This window comes from Pseudophryne corroboree, chromosome 11 (assembly GCF_028390025.1).
Source record: "Pseudophryne corroboree isolate aPseCor3 chromosome 11, aPseCor3.hap2, whole genome shotgun sequence".
Taxonomy (NCBI): domain Eukaryota; kingdom Metazoa; phylum Chordata; class Amphibia; order Anura; family Myobatrachidae; genus Pseudophryne; species Pseudophryne corroboree.
In genome coordinates, this window is record NC_086454.1 from 348,079,548 (window position 1) to 348,104,153 (window position 24,606).

General features: G+C 47.1%; 1 protein-coding gene across 3 annotated transcripts in view; it reads left to right on the forward strand.

The window, feature by feature from the left end:
• CDH13 (cadherin 13) overlaps window positions 1-24,606 on the forward strand; it is a 1,087,951-nt gene that overhangs the window by 745,912 nt on the left and 317,433 nt on the right. The gene's annotated exons all lie outside the window — the stretch shown is intronic.

Genomic DNA, 24,606 nt, shown 5'->3' on the forward strand with positions numbered 1-24,606 from the left:
CACCCACGGCACACGCCCCTCCCTCACCCACGGTACTCCCTCCCCCACCCGTAGCACCCACACCCGCATCACCCCCTCCCCTGCCCTCAGCACATCCAGACCCCCACCACACCCCCGCAGCTGCACCTCCCCCACCCCCATACCCACCTCTCCCCCAACCCACGGCACCCACACATCCACCACATCCGCCACCCACCCGCTGCACACACCCCTCCCCCGCACGCTGCACTCCTGCCCTCTCCCCCACCCATAGCACCCCCCCTCTCCCACCCACAGCACCCCCACACCTCCCCCACCCCACCCCCATACCCACCTCTCCCCCCGCTACACCCCCGCACCCTCCACCCCACCCACAGCACCCACCACATCCGTCCCCCACCCATGGTACACGCCCCTCCCCCACCCACGGCACTCCCTCCCCCACCCGTAGCACCCACAACCCGCGGCACCTCCCGCACCCGCTGCACCCTCACCCCTTCCCACCCCCATACCCACCACTCCCCCCCCTACACCCCCGCACCATAAACCCTGCCCGCCCCTCCCCCACCCGTGGCACCCATAGTATCCACCACATGCGGCATCCACCACATCCGCCTCACGCCCGTAGCAGCCACACCCACGGCACTCCCGCCCCCACCCCCAGCACCCCCAGCCCCTCCTCCACCCACGGCACCAACCACATCCATCCCCCACCCCCGGCACACACTCCTCCCCCACCCGTGGCACTCCCGCCCCCTCCCCCACCCATATCACCCACAACCCGAAACCCCCCTCCCCCACCCGCACCTCCCCCACCCTCATACCCACCTCTGCCCTCGCTACACCCCCACACCCTCCCCTCCCCCAACCCACCCCCATACCCACCTCTCCTCCACCCCACCCGCGGCACCCACAGCATCCACCACATCAGCCCACCCACACCCGCAGCACCCACCTATGGCACCCCTCCCCCACCCGCCGCACCAACAGTTTCCACCACATCCGCCCCCCCGCGCCACACGCCCCCCCTCCCACCCACAGCATCCACCACGTCCCCCTCCCACCCACGGCACTCCCTCCCCCACCCGTAGCACCCGCACCCCCCGCCCCCTCCCCGCTGCGCATCCGGACACCACCACATCCCCTCAGCCGCCACTCCCCCACCCACACCATCTATAGACACCTTCCCCCATTCGTGGACCTACCACACCTCCCCCACCCGCAGCACCTCTGGACCACCTCCCACAGCACCTCCGGACCCCATCCACGGCTCCCCTGCAGCCACCCCTCCTCCACCTGCAGCACTTCTAGAACCTATCACCCAACCTCACCCCCCCCCTGCAACCCCACCTCCCCAAACACCCCCCCACTACATCGCCCCTCCCCCCACGCACACCACCTCCAGACCCCCTCCTTCATCCACAGCCCCCCGCACCCACCCCTCCCCCACCAAAAGCAAAAGCCGGGTAGTGTGTTTCAGCACTTCCACTCCTCGGGAGGTTTCTGTCCTCCCTGAGATCTCCTTTGATAAAGCTGAGGCTGAAACAGCGAAACGCGTTAGTTCTACCGAGTGTGGTAACTAATTGCTGGACACAATATTTGATTTGTGAGGAAATACCTGTCCACCCTACTGTATCCTTAACAGAGGAAAGGGCTATATGTGAATGAATTTACATTTTTATCTTTTTCATTGTCCGTAATTGCTTTTTAATCTGTATGACCTCATATATTAAATACAGGTGTTTTTTTTAATCCATTCCTGGTTATAAGTATAATGTTATTGCCTAAAGTGCAATTTCATTGTATATACTGTATGTTCACATATGACATGGTGTGTTACAGTACTTTCATCATTTAAATACTAGTAGGTGCCACAACTCATATATAATAATCCCTATATAATAATCCCGCTCCTCTTCATAGAATCTGGAGCTTTATATTAGACCTACCAGCTAGAAGAGGAGAAGGAGCGTCCCATTACCAGGAGCTGCTGGCAGATAAAAACAGGCCGCATACAGCCGCAGAACCAAACTAGCACAAAATGTCAGATGTTTGTCCCATAGTCTCATGGATACGGGAAACAAAAATACCAAATTTACATGCAAAGTGGATCTGAGTTACGGCAGAGCGGCGCACGCTTCCACAATCTGTCTTTAATAACTTAATGCAATCTCAGCTGTAGAAAACATAATTGGCTAATTACAATATAATATATGAAGTTCTGAATCAATGACTTCATTTGAATCAAATATTGTGACTTAAAGAGAATAGACAACTAAAAAAAAAAAAGAAAAACTCCAGAACATGTAAAACATACCTCATATATTTCAGTCCATAAAGTGCCACCACTACGACCTACCGTCTTACATTGTGTGGCTGAGGGCGCCGCGGCATCCTCTCTTCTATGGAACTCTGTGTTGCGTCACTATGAGATCCCTCTTACATGTTATAATAACGCATGTTCAAAAAAAGAAGAAAAAAAAAAGTTAAGAATAAATAATCATAAGGTTTATGTTGTAAGGTTAAATTCCTAATTGATAAGAGTCACTGTATATAGATGCGTCCTCATACATCTAGCCTCAATACGCCACACAGAGCGAGATACCTGGTGCCTGTGAACTGCCAACTCTGCTAGCGTCAGGCGTCATTTTTGCCAGTTACGTGTCTTAGGGGTATCTTCAATTCAAGTCGGATCCTTTCAAAAAGATCCGACAATGCACTATTCAGTAAGCTGCCAAATCCGACTATCGGATTTGGCCGCTGCTGCTCACCCCGACGCTGCTCACCGCGGAACCAGTTATGGGAGTCACCTGCAGTGCGGCGCCCACGCTCCCTTTTTTAAAAAGTCGGATTGACATTGTCGGAAATGGGGCTGAAACCTGTCGGTTTTGTCCGCGCTTCCGACAATGCACGTGGAACGGCAGCTAAAGCCGCCAATCCACGTGCATTCCGATAGTTTTTCCGACAAGCCGAATTTCCCAACTCGTCGGAAAAAACAGTGCCGCAATAAATAGGTTGGAACCCCTTCCGATCTAAACCTGGTGGAAACTGCCGTCTTTCCGACAAGACGGCAGTTTCCGACAACAACTGAATATACCCCTTATTCGCAGTCCGATGTGACCAGGACGCACCACTAGACTGCTGACTCATTTTCTAGGTCACTCAGCTACACAATAGTGAAAACGTCATCCAAATTCATTCCATAGTTCTGTGTGATGCCGGAACAGACAAACAAACAAAAATTCAGAAAAAACTTTTTCATCTCCACAGTTCATAGACAGTCTCTAGAAATATATTTCTCCAATACAGTTGTTATGTACAGAGACATCTCCAAGGACAAACATTTCTAACTTACTGGAGACTAGAGATGAGCAGAATCGCAACGTCACGTGAGACTAGTTCTGCGGTGGAATGGGCCGATTTGCAGAGGTGACAAGTTCGGGCAATTAAGGGCCTATTAATCAGGATTTTTTTTCATAAAATTATGTAGAAACTGCAGCTTCTTCATAACTATAGTATGTACTGTTGTTATGTACTAATTACCTAATGCAGAAATCATGCAATTGGGTAATTAGTTCTGCAATTAACACTGCCCAGTAATATAAATGGGGACTATGGCCTGACCCCTATGTACCAAACTGAAACAAGTGTAGCTTTTCGGAGTTTTGCCCAGTTGGTTAATGCCATCCTCAGATGGCATTAACTGCTCTATGCCTATGGAGGCATTCTCGCAGAAGAGGGACCTTACGATCTCTCTCCCGCATTCTAAGCCTGGCTCCAGTCATGCACAATGTCAGAAATTCAATAGGAGTCTTTAATATACGTGAAAGACTCCTCCGATGTGACCAGGACGCATGTCGCAGGGATAGCGGTTATTGTTCATGTTAATACAGTATATAGCACACATAATTTAGTTTAAAAAAAAAAAAGTGTGCCATGGATAATCTCACCATTGTAAAATAATAACAGAATAATAATAAAATATTTCACAGAATAGTTTTTGAAATTTCGCTCATTTCCACCTGAGACGTCCATTATTACTAAGGATAGTTGTCTTCTATGTCTGAGCGGCAGCACTGTCATCTTATTATGAACAAGTGACATCTCTGAGACCCGACGAGACCCACTGGATGACTAAGAGACAGATTGTCACATCGTTGTCTTTATACAACTCAATATTTCCAGCTAAAATACTCTGGAAAACTTTCAGCTGCTGCTCATACAATATCGACTGGTAATTGCTCGACGTGCAGTGGGTGACGTGAAAGCTTAACGGGTGTACAGATTGTTCATACAGAGGCGCCAGAAACTTTTAAATTAAGTTTGATTAGCTTTTTAATTTCAGGAGTGTGTGTCTCATCGTACATCTGCCGGGTGTCGGTAATTGAAATCCGTGAATTTTGCTCTTGTTCACTTATAATGCAGGCGTTCTGGCACCGCTATCTCCGTAAATAGGAGCACGTTGAAAAGAAAACCTTATCTATCACTTATTTATCCCTTGGTTATGGCTGAAACCGTGATGACTTTTTCATGCAGCAGATGTCTTTAAAAAGAGGACATCTGTTGCCTTCTAGAGATTGGAATTCATGGCGCAAACTGATCACCTTTAAAGGGAAGCTGCTTCAGCACAGAATTCCTAATAGATATGTCTGCAATTTTCTTCCTCGCTCTGATTAATCAGCTTTCTTGTTGCACAGAATATACGCCATGATAAATTGTCCCCGTCTCATCCGTACCAACAGATCTACCCCAGCGGGAGATCAGTGGGAACCAAGCTTATCCTCGCACGACCCAGTCCTATCAGATGATGACTGATTCAGATTAAAGAGGAAATTAGATTATGGTGGCTGGGGGATGTGGCGTCATTAATTAGCCTGATTTCGCTGTGATGAAGTCATGACTCAAGGGTTGTTTTAAAGCAGGCCTCTGTCTGTTTGGAACTACAAGTCCCAGCATGACCTGCCTAATACGGAGGGGGATGAGAAAGGAAGATGTCTCTAAAAGGCATGATTATAATTTACCTAAAGTGGTCACTACAGTCTTCTTAATCCAAAGAAACGCAACCTGTGTCTCTATAGCTGCTGATTTGGAACTGTAAGTCCCAGCAAGCCCTGTCAGCCAGCCTACCTGATGTGTAAGGAGGAGGGACATTAGGGGTGAGCATCTGTTGTAGTTCCCCGTATCCCCGGAATAGTGCGTACTCCTCCTGCATTCCACCCACTTCCTAGGGAAGAGGGCAGGATAAAATGGAGGGGGTGGGGCTAAAAAGATGCAAATCGTGATGACATGGATGCCAAGCCCCGCCCACCGAAGTCCCCCCTGCTTCTCTTTTCCGGCCTTCTCCCAGAGAGGAGTATTAAAATGTAGGCGAGTATGACTTATTAGGTTTTTCTGAAGCAGAGGAAGCCCAGTCTGTAGGGCTCCCGCTTTTGTTGAACTACAAATCACAGCGAATCCTAGCAGTCAAATGGTGCCTACCTCCACCTGATATCTAACCAAGAGTTCCCTTCCAGATCACACAGATTATAGCGCACTGTAGCTTCATGGTTGGGGGATGGCAGTGTGGATGGACCTAGGATCAGTTTAGGGATCTGCTGACTGGTGCCAGGCAAGGGGTTATGCAGATGATGTTTTAACTCAGAGCCCTGTGCCGGCCACACCCCTGGTCACGCCTGCTGACCAATGAAGTCATGACATCAGACCAAGGAGGTGGGGCCGCTGGCACCGATTAGTGCAGCACTGCCCGCAGTGTCCTCAGAACCCTTTTACTGTTTATGTATAGTCAGACAGCTGGGTGGCACTCAGGGCACAGATACACAGTTTGAAAATCCTTGATTAATACAACGTTTCAGGACCTATACTGTGTCCTTTCCTCAGGTATCCCTGAGGAAAGGACGAACAATAAATGTTTTTTATATTTCACCTACTTAGGCTTCAAGCTTTTCATAAAATGAAGAAAAAACAAAAAAAGGCAAACAAAAAATGTTCTTTGGAAAAGAATCCCAACAAAACATATTATCCCATGTAGTCTGTAAGATTTAAAGGGGTGACTTTAAGTGTAGAGGCAAAATCGCCTAAAACTCTCAGGCTACTACATATACCCCAATGTGTTTTCAGTGTATTCATAGCCTGTGTCCTGTCCGATTTGGTAGGAAAATCTTGGAGGTGTAAGAGATGAAAGTGATAATTTGACTCTCATTATTCTTATTATTCTATATTAAAAAAGAACGTGCATTAATATCCAACCAATTAAGTGACTTATTAGCAACTCTTAATTAATATGAGAACTTCTCATTTTCCAGGGCCTGGAGGTCAGAAGTAGACACAAGCCATATGGTAGACTAAAATAGCTGTAATATTCCAAGCGTGCATTTATTGAACACATTCCATGATAATAGAAAAGGGAATATATGCAAGGAAAGAATATGATATAGAATAAATCACAGTGGATAAAGTTATTTCCACCTTCACCTGGGTTTCCCAGGACATAGGAAGAACGGGTTGTCACAGAGACAGATGGTTTTATTAAGTGATTCCATTTATGGTTCTTTATGGATGAACATCAACCAAACAGACCCTTGATTCATTGTGTTTAATTAAAGTAAAAGTGATGCCACTTGTGCTTTAAAATACAGGCTTGTGTGTTACTGGGTCCGTAATTTATATATGCCATAACAGATGTGCTTATGCTTAATTAAATATGTCCAGTACACAAATTTGCTTTATTATGCAGAGACAGCAGCCATGGCTTTAGAGAGTGGTGTTTCTCTACCTTGCAAAATTGTACAGCCAGAACTGAAATAACTACAAATGAATTAAACTTTGGGCGGGAAATATCACAATTTGATTATGATACATCATGAATACTTACCTGTCGGAACAGCTCTTCCCACGTAGAGCCACCCCAGAAAAGAAGTGACTTCCAGGTTTATGACCCAGTAGTCCTAATTTATTTATTTATTTATTAACAGTTTCTTATACAGCGCAGCATATTCTGTTGCGCTTTACAATTGGAACAACAGTGATGGAACAAAACTGGGTAACAACAGACAGACATAGAGGTAGGAAGGCCCTGCTCGCAAGCTTACACTCTATAGGGAGAATAGGCATTGATACACAAGGATAGGTGCTACCTGTTACATAATGGTCCAGCCAGATTGCAAAGGTTCTTAATGGGTTGTATGATATGATCACCCAGTGATGTTGGCCAAGTGTCAGGAGGGTGTGAGAGTAAAGAAAGACAAAATATGTGAGGTTATGTGTGTACTGTACAGAGGGGATGTAATTAGACAGGGTGGTATTGAAGGTTATGTGAGTTGGTCTGGAATTTCCCAAGTTTTTCTGGAGAGGTGAGTTTTCAAGGAACACTTGAAGGTTTGGAGACTAGAGGAGAGTCTTATTGTACGTGGGAGGGCATTCCACAGAGTGGGTGCAGCCTGGATAAAGTGCAGTAATTTTGAGTGAGTGAGTAATACATGTGGATGAGAGATTTAAATCTTGTGAAGAGCGAAAGGGCCGGATTGGGAAATATTTTGAGATAAGAGAAAGGATGTATATAGGTGTAGTTTGGTTAATGTCCTTGTGTGTGAGTAAAATTATTTTCTATTGAATTTGGTAGAATACCGGTAACCAATGAAGGGACTGACAGAGCGGATCTGCAGACGAAGAACGTCTAGTGAGGAAGATTAGCCTTGCAGCTGCATTCAGAATTGATTGTAGTGGTGAGAGTCTCTTCTTGGTAAGACCAGTAAGGAGACTATTGCAATAATCAATGCGGGAGATAATTAGAGCGTGGATTAGAGATTTTGCTGTGTCTTGTGTAAGGTATGGTCGTATTTTGGATATTTTTCTTAGACACATGTAACATGAGTTTGACACAGATTGAATGTGGGGAACATGGTGGTGTAGGGTTGATTGTCGAGTTATCAGCAGTGATAGAGATATCAGGTTGGTTACTACTATTGGGCGGTGGAAATATAATAAATTCTATTTTGGAAATATTAAGTTTGAAGTGGCGAGATGACATCCAAGATGAAACTGCAGAAGGCATTCAGTGACACAGAAGTATACAGATGGTGACAAATCTGGGGAGGATAGGTAGATGATACTGAAATCCAAAAGAACTGATTAGTTTGCAAATAGATGTGATATAGTTTGAGAAAAGCAGAGGACCTAAGACTGAGCCTTGCAGTAATTCAACTGATAGATGTAACGAAGAGGAGGTGGAATCAGAGAAGCGGACACTGAAGGAGCAATTAGATAGGTAGGATGAGAACCAAGAAAGGGCTGTGTCCTGGAGACCTAGGGATTGTAGTGTTTGTATGAGAAGAGAGTGGTCAACAGTGTCAAAAGCAGCAGAGCGATTTAGAAGAATGAGAAGTGAGTAATGGCCTTTAGATTTAGGAGTGACCAGGGCATTCACTACCTTAGTCAGTGCTGTCTCTGTGAAGTGTTGGGCACAATAGCCTGACTGAAGTGGGTCCAATAAGTCATGTGAGTTAAGAAAGTGTGTGAGATGAGGGTAGGCAAATCTCCCAAGTAACTTGGAGGGGCATAGGTGCTGAGAGCTGGGACAGTAGTCTGAGAGAAAGTTAGGGTCACAGTGTTTTTTTTATTTTTCAGGATGGGAGTAATTAGTGCATGTTTGAACAGGTATGGAAAGATACCAGTAGATAGAGATTACAGATTTTAGTTAAGGTTGGGATGAGCACAGGAGACAGAGCTATACTGATGTGTGAAGGTATAGGATCAAGGGGAGAGGTAGTAGAGTAGGCAGATGAGTAGAGTGTAGATACTTCATCTTCATTTGTAGGATCAAATGAAGAGAAGGTGTTAGAGGGTTTAGAAGGGAATTGAGCAGGTCACTGGCTGTGGAAGAGCATACCATTTCATTTTGGATCTTATCAATCTTGTCCTTGAAATAGGAAGCGTTATCTCAAGCACTGATAGTAGCTGAGGGGTTTGGTAAAGGAGGATAACAAGTGATTTAAATGTATTAAAAAGTCGCTTGGGGTTAGAGGCTTGAGCAGAGATGAGAGATTGGAAATATGTTTGATTGGCAGTGTCCAGGGCATTACGATAAGAGTGGTAAAAGGTCTTATATATGATGAAGTCACTTGGAGTATTCTCGGTGAGAATAGTTGTTGCAGAGAGGTGGAAAATTGTTGAAAATGAATAGCGTTAATATTTCTGCGGGTTTGAGGAGGACTGGAGGACTTCGATGACACTGAGTTTGAAGTAATGGTGGAGAGCATGCAGGTGATAAGGTTGTGATGTGAGACAGGGAAAGGAGTATTAGTGAATTCAGAAACTGCGCATAATTTGGTGAGTACAAGTTCAAGGCCGTGGCCTTCCTGATGGATAGAGGAATCAGTCCATTGGGAGAGGCTGAGAGAGGAGTTTGGAGGCATGGGGAGATTGTGGATTGTCAATTCCAGTGGTGGCTCCAGAACAGGGGCTGCAGCACAGTCCAAATTTCAAATAGTGGAGCCACACCAACTGCCACCCCAAACGCTGCCAAACATCACCGGCCGGGACTCACTGGCAGTTGGTGCGGCTACTCTATTCGAATTTTGGACTGCGCTGCAGCTCCATCTCTGGAGCCGCCGCTGGTTAATATAGCGATATTGAAATCATAATTTTAAATGGGTCAATTGACCACCCTCTGTGTAACTAGCGCTAAGTGATAAAACAATATGACATGAAACTGTGATGTCACTTCCTCGTGTGTACTTCCTGTAGTCTAGTGAGGTTGGTTCAGACTCCGCTGATTTTGTGTGGAGTGGGTTTTCCCCTTAAAAACCTTTCACTATACACACAAATAACCTTGGTTCTGATTACAGATAGCTGATAAGCCCTTCTATAATACTACGCCTGCAGCTGCTATTGTTGAAAGGACATGTAATAAGAATTTGTAAGAGTGTCTGTGTTAAAAATAGACTTTTTTTACAGCTTATTCCACTGAGCTTTGTTTTATGTTTCTGTGCTGTGTATAAGTGCGTGCGTACTTTGCACATTGCGTCTTGCAATGCGAAAGAATAATAAGATATAATATACAGCGGCACTTAGCAGGGAAAGTTCTGTCTGAGCGCAAGAACACTTGACATTGTTAAAATGCCCAAATCCAAGGTCCTTTGCAAAAGGTGCAATGAGGATTTTTCTATGTAATGTGTACAGCTCTGCAGAGAGAACCCAGCGGCAGGTTAGTCTTCAGGGGTACAGGAAACATGCCTGCTTGGGGGGGTTACAGATTTAATGATTTCGGGGCACTAGGAAAGGTCACACGTCAGGTGCACTCAATCACAGAACCTCCTGCAGCTGAACATAACACGGTGATCTATGACGGTTCTTCTTGACCAACGTGACAAGATACCTTGGGCTGTCATTTTCTGTATAACAATGAAAGATATATATGTGTTAACATGCGGGACAGTTAACTATTTCCCACTGAAAACTCTCTCAGCATGCAAAGTTAGAATTTAGTATTTTGATTTAAGAATCCCCTTCAGTTTGCAGTTAGACAAGGCAGCTGGCCGTGAGAGGGGCTGAGGATTGGCTGGCGGAGACGTGAGGCTTTGCGGTATCTGTTGTATTTCCTTTCATGCTTCTTTGTGCATAGAACACTAGTGTGCCGTCCCAGTGTTGTGCCTAATAGTAGAGAGAGTTGTGCACAACGACACCTTATCTTGTAAGGACTGCAAGTCATGTTTGTCAAGTTGGTGCTCCATTAGGCTGGCAGTAGGCTTGGTTATAGATGGTTATCTGGTCAATGGTTTCACCATCGATGGCAGAGGTCCAATACTACTTTCTGCTCGAGGGCAATACTTTATGCTCAAGGGCAGTTCAAGAGAGGGGGTGGCATTTGCAGCCTCTGTTCTCCCCACCAAACCACTCATCGTCGCATATCCTCAGTAGACTCTGGCACTGTGTTTGGGTGCCATATTCCTGGTGATATCTGCGGTGACTACGGAGAGGTAAATATTGTGAATGGGTGCAGAGCGTGCGGTGTTGGCCCCCCTTTCACCTAAGGGCCTATATGCTCAGCTCACCATGAACCCATTATAGATACGCCCATGTTTTTGTTTTGCATATGAGCATCTGTGGTCTACCTGCTTCAACCAACAATGGTTTCTGATGATGGGTTGAAACTATTGACCATCAATGGTTACCCCATCCATGAACAACCCTAGATGGTAGTGTGTTGCTGGGCTGTGACCTCATAGCCACTCTCCGAGTCTGAGAGGGCCAGATGATGCCACCCATCCTCAGGAGAGAGAGTGCATTGGGAGATTATCCATGGAGGGTTCAGGGGTTTATCAAGGGTGTCCTGAGGTCACACAATGTACATATGACAATGGCAGGGTCTGTGGGGGTGCAAACTGGGTAGATTAAATCCCCCCTTAAGGAGTGCAGACAACCTAGTTACACATTCACATGTAAATGTATGATTTTATATTGCTGAATAGTTTATTAAGCGGTGTTCCGTGCCTTCCCGAAGAATACCTCCCAAACACAAACATGTGATTTGTGCGTTCCTCAGGGGTGGTATGGTCTGGGCTCTTCCCGTAATTTCAGTGCATCTTCCAGCCACATGTTATTTAGGTGTGTGAACCATTTATGCAAATACAATAAAAATATTCATCACATCTCCCTGTCCCCTCCCTTATCCCTACACCAGGACCTCCCCTGAGGAGCAACCATATTGTCACAGCTGTGTTTCCATTCAGTAATAAAGCATTGCAATTGTTAATAGAAAGTAATAGCCACACTTTCTTTCTTTCTTTCTTTCTTTCTTTCTTTCTTTCTTTCTTTCTTTCTTTCTTTCTTTCTTTCTTTCTTTCTTTCTTTCTTCCTTCCTTCCTTCCTTTCCTTTCCTTTCCTTTCCTTTCCTTTCCTTTCCTTTCCTTTCCTTCCTTCCTTCCTTCCTTCCTTCCTTCCTTCCTTCCTTCCTTCCTTCCTTCCTTCCTTCCTTCCTTCCTTCCTTCCTTTCCTTCCTTCCTTCCTTCCTTCCTTCCTTCCTTCCTTCCTTCCTTCCTTCCTTCCTTCCTTCCTTCCTTCCCTTCCTTCCTTCCTTCCTTCCTTCCCTTCCTTCCTTCCTTCCTTCCCTTCCTTCCTTCCTCCCTTCCTTTTCTTCCTTCCATCCTTCCCTTCCTTCCTTCCTCCCTTCCTTTTCTTCCTTCCTTCCTTCCTTCCTTCCTTCCTTCCTTCCTTCCTTCCTTCCTTCCTTCCTTCCTTCCTTCCTTCCTGTCTTCCTCCCTCTCTCTCTCTCTCTCTCTCTCTGTATATATATATATATATATATATATATATATATATATGGTGTATTTGGTGCTGTTTCTCAGATAGTTAGGGTAGGATTTTTTGAGCTGACGAGTGGGGATATCTTGGCACAGAACAGACTGACAGCACTGTGCCCTATTACAGGACTGCTAGTACGATAGAGCTTTATATAAAATAATCTTTTTCATGTTTGTATTTATACATTGTACGAAATGAGATTCCCATCAGACACATGAGCAGGGATTTGTCGCACAGAAGCACTGGGGGGTGCTGGCAAGTGTAATATCTAAGCCGTTTATTTTTCCTTTTACCTCCGCTTGTTCTCTCCGCTTCCACCTCAGTGCACTAACCGTAGTGAGCGTTTTCTGTGGTCAATGACAGAAAGTGTACAGTCCCCCTGTGGTGCGCAATCAATAGCTACACTGGTTACCGAGTTATCACGCAGGAGAACAAGGACAGGGAATACAGGACGCTGCGTACTGTATGTACCAAGTCCATCCACGCGGCCTTATCACGTATCATTTCATTGTGTTTATTATTAAACCTGAGTGTTTCCATTTAGTCATTTGTAGCAAAATAAATCCATTTTATCCCTGGCATTGGGTGGTCATTCTGAGTTGATCGCTAGCTGCTTTCGTTCGCTGTGCAGTGATCAGGCAGAAAAAAGGCACTTCTGCCCATGCGTATGCGGCGCAATGCGCACGCGCGACGTACTATTACAACGAACGATGTAGTTTCAAACAAGGTCTAGCGATGCATTTCAGTCGCACTGCTGGCCGCAGAGTGATTGACAGGAAGTGGGCGTTTCTGGGTGTCAACTGACCGTATTCAGGGAGTGTTCGGAAAAACGCAGGCGTGCCAGGAAAAACGCAGGCGTGGCTGGGCGAATGCAGGGCGTGTTTGTGACGTCAAAACAGGAACTGAACAGTCTGAAGTCATCGCAAGCGCTGAGTAGGTTTAGAGCAGGGCTGGCCAAACCGGTCCTCGAGATCTACCAACAGTACACATTTTCCAGACCACCTATCTGGTGCACAGGTGTAGGCATTACTAATTAAGATGTGCTGCATTCATTCCTAACTGACAATTCTACAGGTCTCCAGGAGGCCTGGAAAACATGAACTGTTGGTAGATCTCGAGGACCGGTTTGGCCAGCCCTGGTTTAGAGCTACTCAGAAACGGCACAAAATTATTTTGTAGCCGCTCTGCGATCCTTTCATTCGCACTTCTCCTAAGCTAAAATACACTCCCAGTGGGAGGCGGCATAGCGTTTGCACGGCTGCTAAAAACGGCTAGCGAGCGAACAACTCAGAATGACCACAAATGTCCATATTTTTTTTCTTCAACTTTGCGGTATGTTCTATACAGTAATTCTCAGTATATTGTTATTACTCTTGGTATCAGGACACCCGCACAGTTTTACTGCATCTTGCCTTGTATTCTGGATTTTATTCTCACTATCCGATTCTGGGTGTATGGGTCATTAGGTCGGCAGTCATTAGGTTGACATGAACAAGGTTTGGTGTAGTTTTCTTTGTAAAGTGACGGGAACCCCAATTAGTGCACCGCGTCCCCTCGCCATGCTTCGGGCAAGGTACCTCGCTCTTTTACCGCTGCGCTCGGCACAGGTTACTATTCCCAAGTGACCACGTGGATCGTAAAGTATGCAAAAGTACAAAAAAATAAAAAAAGAAGTGAAAAAACGCGTGTCGACCTTGTACGATTTGACCTAATGCATTTCGACTAATAGTGGTCGACCTAATGACCGTATCCCATTTCGGGTGGTGATGGCATAGTAGCACTTCCCTTGTTCTCTATACTCCTCTTATATCGTTCTGCAGGTGTGGACAGTGTCACATTGCCGTACTGCATGCCGTTACCACAAACATTGTATGACGTGTATATCGAAATCTGCGTCATATTGTTATTCTTGTTGTGCCTATATTGAATGTAATTCTTAAGCTGGGTTGACACTTAGCGAAGTGTATCCAGCCCAACATCACCGTCGACGGGACCCAGCAGGCGGCAAGTTCATACACACTTGCCGATGCGGGACTGTCAGGGGGGAGCCATGTGACATGCTGCATCATCACTGGTGACATTCCTCGTTGGCCCTTCTTATACGGGTGCAGTTACGTCTGCCAACTTCATTGTGTTTCTGTTCTATATAAGGTTTACTGATGGTATTTTAATTAATAAAACTGAGTAAGTACCATGCTGAGAGCGCTCGCGTTACGCTTGCCGGTGTATCTTGTGTAGTTTTACATACAGGCTAATCATGTATGGGTTGGGTATAAGATCCCAACAGTAATAATTCCGACTGATCGTAATAAGTATTTTTATCCTGCAGCCAAACCATAACCCTCCCACAGCCAAACCTTAACCCCATCCTCTACCGCAGCCTAACCCTAACCCATCCCCTCCCACAACCTAACCCTAACCCATCCCCTCCCGCAGCCTAACCCTAACCCATCCCCTCCCGCAGCCTAACCCTAACCCATCCCCTCCCGCAGCCTAACCCTAACCCATCCCCTCCCGCAGCCTAACCCTAACCCATCCCCTCCCGCAGCCTAACCCTAACCCATCCCCTCCCGCAGCCTAACCCTAACCCATCCCCTCCCGCAGTCTAACCCTAACCCATCCCCTCCCGCAGTCTAACCCTAACCCATCCCCTCCCACAGCCTAACCCTAACCCATCCCCTCCCACAGCCTAACCCTAACCCATCCCCTCCCACAGCCTAACCCTAACCCATCCCCTCCCACAGCCTAACCCTAACCTTCCCTCCCACAGCCTAACCCTAACCCATCCCCTCCCACAGCCTAACCCTAACCTTCCCTCCCACAGCCTAACCCTAACCCATCCCCTCCCACAGCCTAACCCTAACCCATCCCCTCCCACAGCCTAACCCTAACCTTCCCTCCCGCAGCCTAACCCTAACCTATCCCCTCCTGCAGCCTAACCCTAACACACCCCTCCCACAGCCTAACCCTCCCATCCCACAACCTAACCCTAACCAATCCCCTCCCACAGCCTAACCCTAACCTATCCCCTCCCACAGCCTAACCTTCCCTCCCACAGCCTAACCCTAACCCATCCCCTAACGCACCCCTCCCACAGCCTAACCCTAACCCTCCCATCCCACAACCTCTCCCTAGCCAATCCCCTCCCACAACCTAACCCTAACCCATTCCCTTCCACAGCCTAACCCTCCCCTCCTGAAACCTATCCCTAACCCTTCCCTCCCTTAGCTTATCCCTAACCCTCCCCTCCCACAGCCTAACCGTAACCTTCCCCTCCGGCAACCTAACCTTCCCCTTCCGCAGCCTCACCCTTCCCCTCCTGAAGCCTAACCCTCCCGGAGCCTATCTCTAATCCTCCCCTCCCACAGCCTAACCCTCCCAGAGCCTATCCCTAACCCTCCCCTCCCCTCCCGCAGCCTAACCCTAACCCTCCCCTCCCGCAGCCTAACCCTCCCGGAGCCTATCCCTAACCCTCCCCTCTCGCCGCCTAACCCTCCCCTCCCACAGCCTAACCTTTACCTATCCCACCCGCAGCCTAACCTTCTCCCTCCCCTCCGGTAGCATAACCCTAACACCCCTCCCACAGCCTAAACCTCCCCTCCCGCAGCCTAACCCTAACTCTACCCTCCCGAAGCCTAACCCTAACCCTCCCCTCCTGCAGCCTAACCCTAACCCTCCCCTCCTGCAGCCTAACCCTCCCCTCCTGCAGCCTAACCCTCCACTCCCGCAGCCTAACCCCCCCGGAGCCTACCCCTAACCCTCCCCTCCCACAGCCTAACCTTTATCCATCCCACCCGCAGCCTAACCTTATCCCTCCGCTCCGGTAGCATAACCCTAACCCTCCCACACCCTAACACCCCTCCCGCATCCTAAACCTAACCCTCCTCTCCTGCAGCTTAGCCCTCCCCTCCTGAAGCCTAACCCTAACCCTCCCCTCCTGCAGTCTAACCCTCCCCTCCTGCAGCCTAACCCTAACCCTCCTCTCCCGCAGCCTAACCCTCCTCTCCCGCAGCCTAACCCTAACCCTCCTCTCCCGCAGCCTAACCCTCCCCTCCCGCAGCCTAACCCTAACCCTCCTCTCCCGCAGCCTAACCCTCCCCTCCTGCAGCCTAACCCTCCCCTCCTGCAGCCTAACCCTCCCCTCCCGCAGCCTAACCCTCCCCTCCTGCAGCCTAACTCTCTCCTCTCACAGCCTAACCCTCCACTCCTGCAACCTAACCCTCTCCTCTAACAGCCTAGCCCTCTCCTCCTGCAGCCTAACCCTCTCCTCCTGCAGCCTAATCCTCTCCTCTCACAGCCTAACCCTGTCCTCTCACAGCCTAACCCTCCACTCCTGCAGCCTAACCCTCCCCTCCGGCAGCCTAATCCTCTCCTCTCACAGCCTAACCCTGTCCTCTCACAGCCTAACCCTCCACTCCTGCAGCCTAACCCTCCACTCCTGCAGCCTAATCTTCCCCTCCTGCAGCCTAACCCTCTCCTCTCACAGCCTAACTCTCTCCTCCTGCAGCCTAACCCTCCACTTCTGCAGCCTAACCCTCCACTCCTGCAGCCTAATCTTCCCCTCCTGCAGCCTAACCCTCCCCTCCCACAGCCTAACCTTTATCCATCCCACCCGCAGCCTAACCTTATCCCTCCGCTCCGGTAGCATAACCCTAACCCTCCCACACCCTAACACCCCTCCCGCATCCTAAACCTAACCCTCCTCTCCTGCAGCTTAGCCCTCCCCTCCTGAAGCCTAACCCTAACCCTCCCCTCCTGCAGTCTAACCCTCCCCTCCTGCAGCCTAACCCTAACCCTCCTCTCCCGCAGCCTAACCCTCCTCTCCCGCAGCCTAACCCTAACCCTCCTCTCCCGCAGCCTAACCCTTCCCTCCCGCAGCCTAACCCTAACCCTCCTCTCCCGCAGCCTAACCCTCCCCTCCTGCAGCCTAACCCTCCCCTCCTGCAGCCTAACCCTCCCCTCCCGCAGCCTAACCCTCCCCTCCTGCAGCCTAACTCTCTCCTCTCACAGCCTAACCCTCCACTCCTGCAACCTAACCCTCTCCTCTAACAGCCTAGCCCTCTCCTCCTGCAGCCTAACCCTCTCCTCCTGCAGCCTAACCCTCTCCTCCTGCAGCCTAACCCTCTCCTCCTGCAGCCTAATCCTCTCCTCTCACAGCCTAACCCTGTCCTCTCACAGCCTAACCCTCCACTCCTGCAGCCTAACCCTCCCCTCCGGCAGCCTAATCCTCTCCTCTCACAGCCTAACCCTGTCCTCTCACAGCCTAACCCTCCACTCCTGCAGCCTAACCCTCCACTCCTGCAGCCTAATCTTCCCCTCCTGCAGCCTAACCCTCTCCTCTCACAGCCTAACTCTCTCCTCCTGCAGCCTAACCCTCCACTTCTGCAGCCTAACCCTCCACTCCTGCAGCCTAATCTTCCCCTCCTGCAGCCTAACCCTCTCCTCTCACAGCCTAACCCTCCACTCCTGCAGCCTAACCCTCCCCTCCGGCAGCCTAATCCTCTCCTCTCACAGCCTAACCCTGTCCTCTCACAGCCTAACCCTCCACTCCTGCAGCCTAACTCTCCACTCCTGCAGCCTAATCTTCCCCTCCTGCAGCCTAACCCTCTCCTCTCACAGCCTAACTCTCTCCTCCTGCAGCCTAACCCTCCACTTCTGCAACCTAACCCTCTCCTCTCACAGCCTAACCCTCCACTTCTGCAGCCTAACTCTCCACTCCTGCAGCCTAACCCTCCACTTCTGCAGCCTAACTCTCCACTCCTGCAGCCTAACCCTCCACTTCTGCAGCCTAACTCTCCACTCCTGCAGCCTAACCCTCCACTTCTGCAGCCTAACTCTCCACTCCTGCAGCCTAACCCTCCACTTCTGCAGCCTAACTCTCCACTCCTGCAGCCTAACCCTCCACTTCTGCAGCCTAACCCTCCACTTCTGCAGCCTAACCCTCTCCTCTCACAGCCTAACTCTCCCCTCCTGCAGCCTAACTGTAACCCATGCCTCCTGCAGCCCAACCCTACCTCCCCACAGTCTAACACTAACATCCCCCTCCACAGCCTAACCCTAGCTCCTAGGCCAATACTTACCTTTGGGATCCTTTGGCATTTCTTTCAATCGGTATGCCGCTATCTGTATTCTGACTGTCAGGTGCCCAACTGCAAGGATCCTGACCAAATCCCACATGTATATCCCTATTTTATAGACTGGCTTCTTCCCTACTTTATTATTATTCATGTAACTTTACAATTGGTAACAAATAAGCACGGTAATAAAAGAAGATGGTAGTAACAGACAGACTTCGCGGTAAGAGGGCCCTCTATGTAGTTCACAAGTAACCGTGTCTGTCGGTGCGTCAGATGTTCTAGGCAGGGAAATGCCGGAGTGACAGCAGTTTCATGTAATCACCATTGAGGTACTTATAGGATTCATCTCTTAGACTCTGATAATCTTTATGTACTGAGTCCTCGGCAGTGATACCGGAGTGCAGCAGTAATTATCAGTGGATCAAACGGGTCAAGAGCACAGCGGTCCCATCCATTTATAATGAGTCAAAGCAGCGAGCTTCAGGAACCTTATTCACAACCCTACATGAGGCTAATGTGATACTTTGTGCAAATCTACGTTTGCATATTAATCAGGCTTGTTAAATAGATGTTCTGTACATGGCCTGTAATCTTTTTTAAAAATATACTTATAATTAAGATGCCTTTTCACGGTCAAATAATCGTAATAAAAGTCCATTATCCAGCAAGAAGGGGCCCGGCGCTAGCCACGGGTGTCGGTGTCACAACTTGACGAACTGTGCTATTCGTTATTAAATACTTTATGGGTTTCAGTGAAGAGATGTCTGATAAATAATTGTGCGGGATTATCTCCATGCGACTAAGACGCACAGACTCAGGAAATCACTACAACGGATTGTTTGACGCTTATGTAATGGCCTTCAGGCTGCAGGCGCATGTATGATCTCGGCGTCTTAGCCCAACCTGGTTTTACCTTTAAAATGATTGCCGCTTTAAATCTACAGTCTAATTTGCCAGAGGTACACCCGTCTCTACAGCTCACAAGATATTGTATAAGGGCCAATGTGTGTGTGTGCGTGATCTAAATTATAACATTAAGAGCTTCAAGTAGTAAAAAAAATACGAAAAACTATTCATAGTTTTATTTAAAGAGTATGTACCAGGGACATGCAGGGAGATAAATGGCTCAGGAGGCACTGGCCAGAGCAAGATTTACACAAAATATATGAGTCAAAGGGTTCATGTGGACATTATACACAGGTGCAGCAGTATATACATGTGGGCATTATACACAGGTGTAGCAGTATATACATGTGGGCATTATACACAGGTGTAGCAGTATATACATATGGGCATTATACACAGGTGCAGCAGTATATACATGTGGGCATGATACACAGGTGCAGCAGTATATACATGTGGGCATTATACACAGGAACAGCAGTAATACATGTGCGCATTATACACAGGTGCAGCAGTATATACATGTGGGCATTATACACAGGTGCAGCAGTATATACATGTGGGCATTATACACAGGTGCAGCGGTATATACATGTGGGCATTATACACAGGTGCAGCAGTATATACATGTGGACATTATACACAGGTGCAGTTATATATACATGTGGGCATTATACACAGGTGCAGTTATATATACATGTGGGCATTATACACAGGTGCAGCAGTATATACATGTGGGCATTATAGACAGGTTTAGCAGTATATACATGTGGGCATTATAGACAGGTTTAGCAGTATATACATGTGGGCATTATAGACAGGTTTAGCAGTATATACATGTGGGCATTATACACAGGTGCAGCGGTATATACATGTGGGTATTATACACAGGTGCAGCAGTATATACATGTGGGTATTATATACAGGTGCAGCAGTACATATATATGGTCATTATACACAGGTGCAGCAGTATATACATGTGGCCATTTTACACAGGTGCAGCAGTATATATATGTGGGCATTATACACAGGTGCAGCAGTATATACATGTGGGCATTATACACAGGTGCAGCAGTATATACATGTGGGCATTATACACAGGTGCAGCAGTATATATATGTGGGTATTATACGCAGGTGCAGCAGTATATACATGTGGGTATTCTACACAGGTGCAGCAGTATATACATGTGGGCATTATACACAGGTGCAGCAGTATATACATGTGGGCATTATAGACAGGTGCAGCAGTATATACAGTTCATGTGGGCAATATACACAGGTGCAGCAGTATATACATGTGGGCATTATACACAGGTGCAGCAGTATATACATGTGGGCATTATACACAGGTGCAGCAGTATATACATGTGGGCATTATACACAGGTGCAGCAGTATATATTCCTTGAAATTTGAGTTTTGATCAGAGATGTGCGGACAAGGAATGACTGCAGTAAGAAGCACCCAGTACAGAGGAATGTATAGAATTCTGTGATCTCTTGGCCAGCGCATCTTATCTAAAAGCAGACTCAGTAATGAACTATTGCCCACACGTTTCAGTTTATGCCCAATACAGTATGTGAGTAATTTTCTGTTTCCTATGTGGCCGCTGACGTGCTGCATGAAAAACTGTGTGGTACGCAGCGCGCCTTCTGATACTTTTAGAAGATAATGTCACTGAAAATTGTATTACGCCACGATTCGCTGAACTGAAATGAGTGAAATATCCAATTAATTAGAAATATCATTCCCTATTTTTATCACCGCCTTAATGCTGCTAAAGTCTATATTTCTTCCATGAAAAGATTGATTTGGAATTGCATACACAAAATATACATTTACTTAATAAGCTAGGAGTAGAATATAATATTAGTTTCAATTGAAATCCATCTTATTGAATCTGTTTATTGCTTTTTTTTTTTTTTTTTTACTTATTAAAAACTGAATGGATGAATAAGACAAAGCAATGAAGGGTGAAATGGGAATAAAATGAGCCCCCTTTACTTGTAAACTTTTAAACTAACCATAGATCTTAGCCTGATCAAGGGGACTATTCTCATGTGGGTAAAATACAGCACTTATTTTCCGTGTACTGCATCTGATGTTACAGATGGAGCCATGCTCATCTATCCTTCTCCGCTGCACCATGGTGCACCAAGGTTTATTAGCATAAGCCTTTCATCTATTGTTCTCATCTGCAATACAATACAGAGAGAACAATACAGCAGGGGATTATGGCCCTCATTCCGAGTTGTTCGCTCGCTAGCTGCTTTTAGCAGCATTGCACACGCTAGGCCGCCGCCCTCTGGGAGTGTATCTTAGCTTAGCAGAAGTGCGAACGAAAGATTAGCAGAATTGCTCCAAAAAAATTTCCTGTAGTTTCTGAGTAGGTTCAGACCTACTACTACCTTGCGATCACTTCACTCAGTTTAGTTCCTGCTTTGACGTCACAAACACGCCCTGCGTTCGGCCAGCCACTCCCCGTTTCCCCAGGCACGCCTGCGTTTTTACCTGACACGCCTGCGTTTTTTTAGCACACTCCCGGATAACGGCCAGTTACCACCCAGAAACACCCACTTCCTGTCAATCACTCACCGATCAACAGGGCGACAGAAAAGCGTAGCTCGGCCTTGTGTAAAACTGCATAGTTTTGTGTGAAAGTACTTCACGCGTGCGTACTGCGGCCCGTACGAATGCGCAGAAATGCAGATTTTTCACCTAAACGCCGCGCTGCGACCGAAAGCAGCTAGCGATCAACTCGGAATGAGGGCCTAAGTCATTACAGCAGGTGATTAAGGGGTACATTTACTAAGTGGAGAAGTGAGCCAGTGGAGAAATTTCCCCATCAACCAATCAGCAGCTCTGTATCATTTTATAGTATGCAAATTATAGATGTTACTTCAGTGCTGATTGGTTGCCATGGGCAACTTCTTCACTGTCTCACTTTTCCGCTCTTATCACAGCTTAGTAAATGTACCCCTTTGTCCGACAGCACTGGCTCAATTATTCCTATTAAAGGCATAGATGAGCAGAACTCCATCTGTACATCCAATTTAATAAGCCTGCTTGCCGGACTTCACATGAAAAGTGCAAGATTTGGCCACCAGGACTGTTGGGTGAATAGGCATGGTGGCATTGCAAATATCGCTGGTATACGCCATAAATCCCAAACCCCCCAGATAAGGATTCTTTTCAGATTTTCATTAGTGCGGATAACGGAGGCTTAGAAATGGACAGTACCAGGGATAGTCAAAAGTAGACATTCTCAATCAAATTGCCTATTACAGTGGTTCCCAAACTGTCTGCCTTGGATTGGTGGTCCAGGACCAATTAAAATTATTTCTGCTCAATGTAATAGGCAAAACCAGTGGACAAACAGAAGAAGCAAATCCTGTCCCTCACCACACAGTTAAACCTAAGGCTGATGTATAAACGCAATTTATTTAATTTAATATTTCTCTAAACTTCTCTACAATAAACTTTTGGCCGTGGGGTGCCGTGAAAAAAACTCTGATACTCTAGGTCAGGGGTGGGGAACCTCAGGCCCGCGGGCCGTATAAGACCCGCAAAGCCACTTGATCCGGCCCACCCAGGCTCACCTAACCGAGGGAGATGCCGGGCGCCCGCTGAGATTTTGTCACTAGTGGGCGCCTGGCTTCTTCCCCTCAGCAGCAGCCGGATCCAGGAGCTCACTCCTGAGCTCCGGCTTCCGGCTCTGGCAGTGTGCGGCTGTGCGGCGTTATGGGAGAGATGTCATGACGTTTCTCCCATAGTGCCGAGGAGCGGGCAGCCAGGTGGAGGGTAGCGGTTCGGAAGCAGGAGCGGGGCTGGTGAGTATTGTGTTTTTTTTCTTTTAATGTATGTGTGTGTGTGTGTGTGTGTGTGTGTGTGTGTGTGTGTGTGTAAGCGGCGCTACTAGGGGGCATATCTAATGAGGCGTAAGTACAGGGGGCATATTACATGGTGCATAACAACTGACTGGGGGCATATCTACTGGGGCATATCAACTGACTGGGGGCATATCTAATGGGGCATAACAACTGACTGGGGGCATAACTACTGGGGTATAACAACTGACTGGGGGCATATCTACTGGGGCATAACAACTGACTGGGGGCATATCTACTGGGGTATAACAACTGACTGGGGGTATATCTACTGGGGCATAACAACTGACTGGGGGCATAACTACTGGGGTATAACAACTGACTGGGGGTATATCTACTGGGGCATAACAACTGACTGGGGGCATATCTACTGGGGGCGTATCTACTGGGGGCAGGCTAATTTTTAAGTTGATAGTTTTTGTATGGCCCCCGAAGGATTTTATAAATATCTAAATGGCCCTTGGTAGAAAAAAGGTTCCCCACCCCTGCTGTAGGGCACTGTGACTCACAAAAGTTTGAGAACCACTGGCCTATTGCATTGAAAAGTCACCAATATCCTCCCTTCACTATGAACATACAATACAATATTTATATTATTTATATATACATATATATATATATATATACAGTATACAGTATATATTATTTTCAGCACTTGTATTATAATGTAAGATATATATATATATAATTATTTTCAGCACTTATAATGTAAGTGGTAACTTTTACAGCAAATCCATTTTCAAACATGTAATGCGCTGTAAATCATTTCATATCCTTATTTCATATATTGATGTGTTGGGAAAATACCAAGCCTTGAAAACATTCTTTGCCGACAATTATATCTAATATTCTTGTCTTTTTTTTTTTTTGCTTTAGTGTTTTTGTAAATATAAATTGTATTTTGAAGAAAAAAGAGAAAATTGTAGCGAAATGTGCGTAACCCTATTCAGTCCTAAAATAATTGTGACAGTAAATGTTACATTGTATCGTGATGGCAAGTTTGATTTTTTTTATTTGATTATATTTTATCGCCACTGATCACCTTCAAATAGTAATCAGGTCGACAGGATGTCAAGGTCGACATGTTCTAGGTCAAAAGGTCGACATGAGTTTAAAAATAAATAAATATTTTTTGAACTTTTTCATACTTAACGACCCACGCGGACTACGATTGGGAATAGTAACCTGTGCCGAGCGCAACGGTAGCGGAGTGAGGCACCTTGCCCGAAGCATGGCGAGCGAACGCGGTGCACTAATTGGGGTTCCCCGTCACTGTACGGAGAAAATTACACAATTTTTTTTAAAAAAACTCATGTCGATCTTTTGACCTAGAGACCCTGTCGACCTCACATCCCTGTCGACCTAGTTACTGTCGACCAATAGTGGTCGACCTAGACACTGTTAACCCCCTATGAACCACACCCCAGCTGGTAATCATGTAGCTTGTCCTAAATTCACTTTCT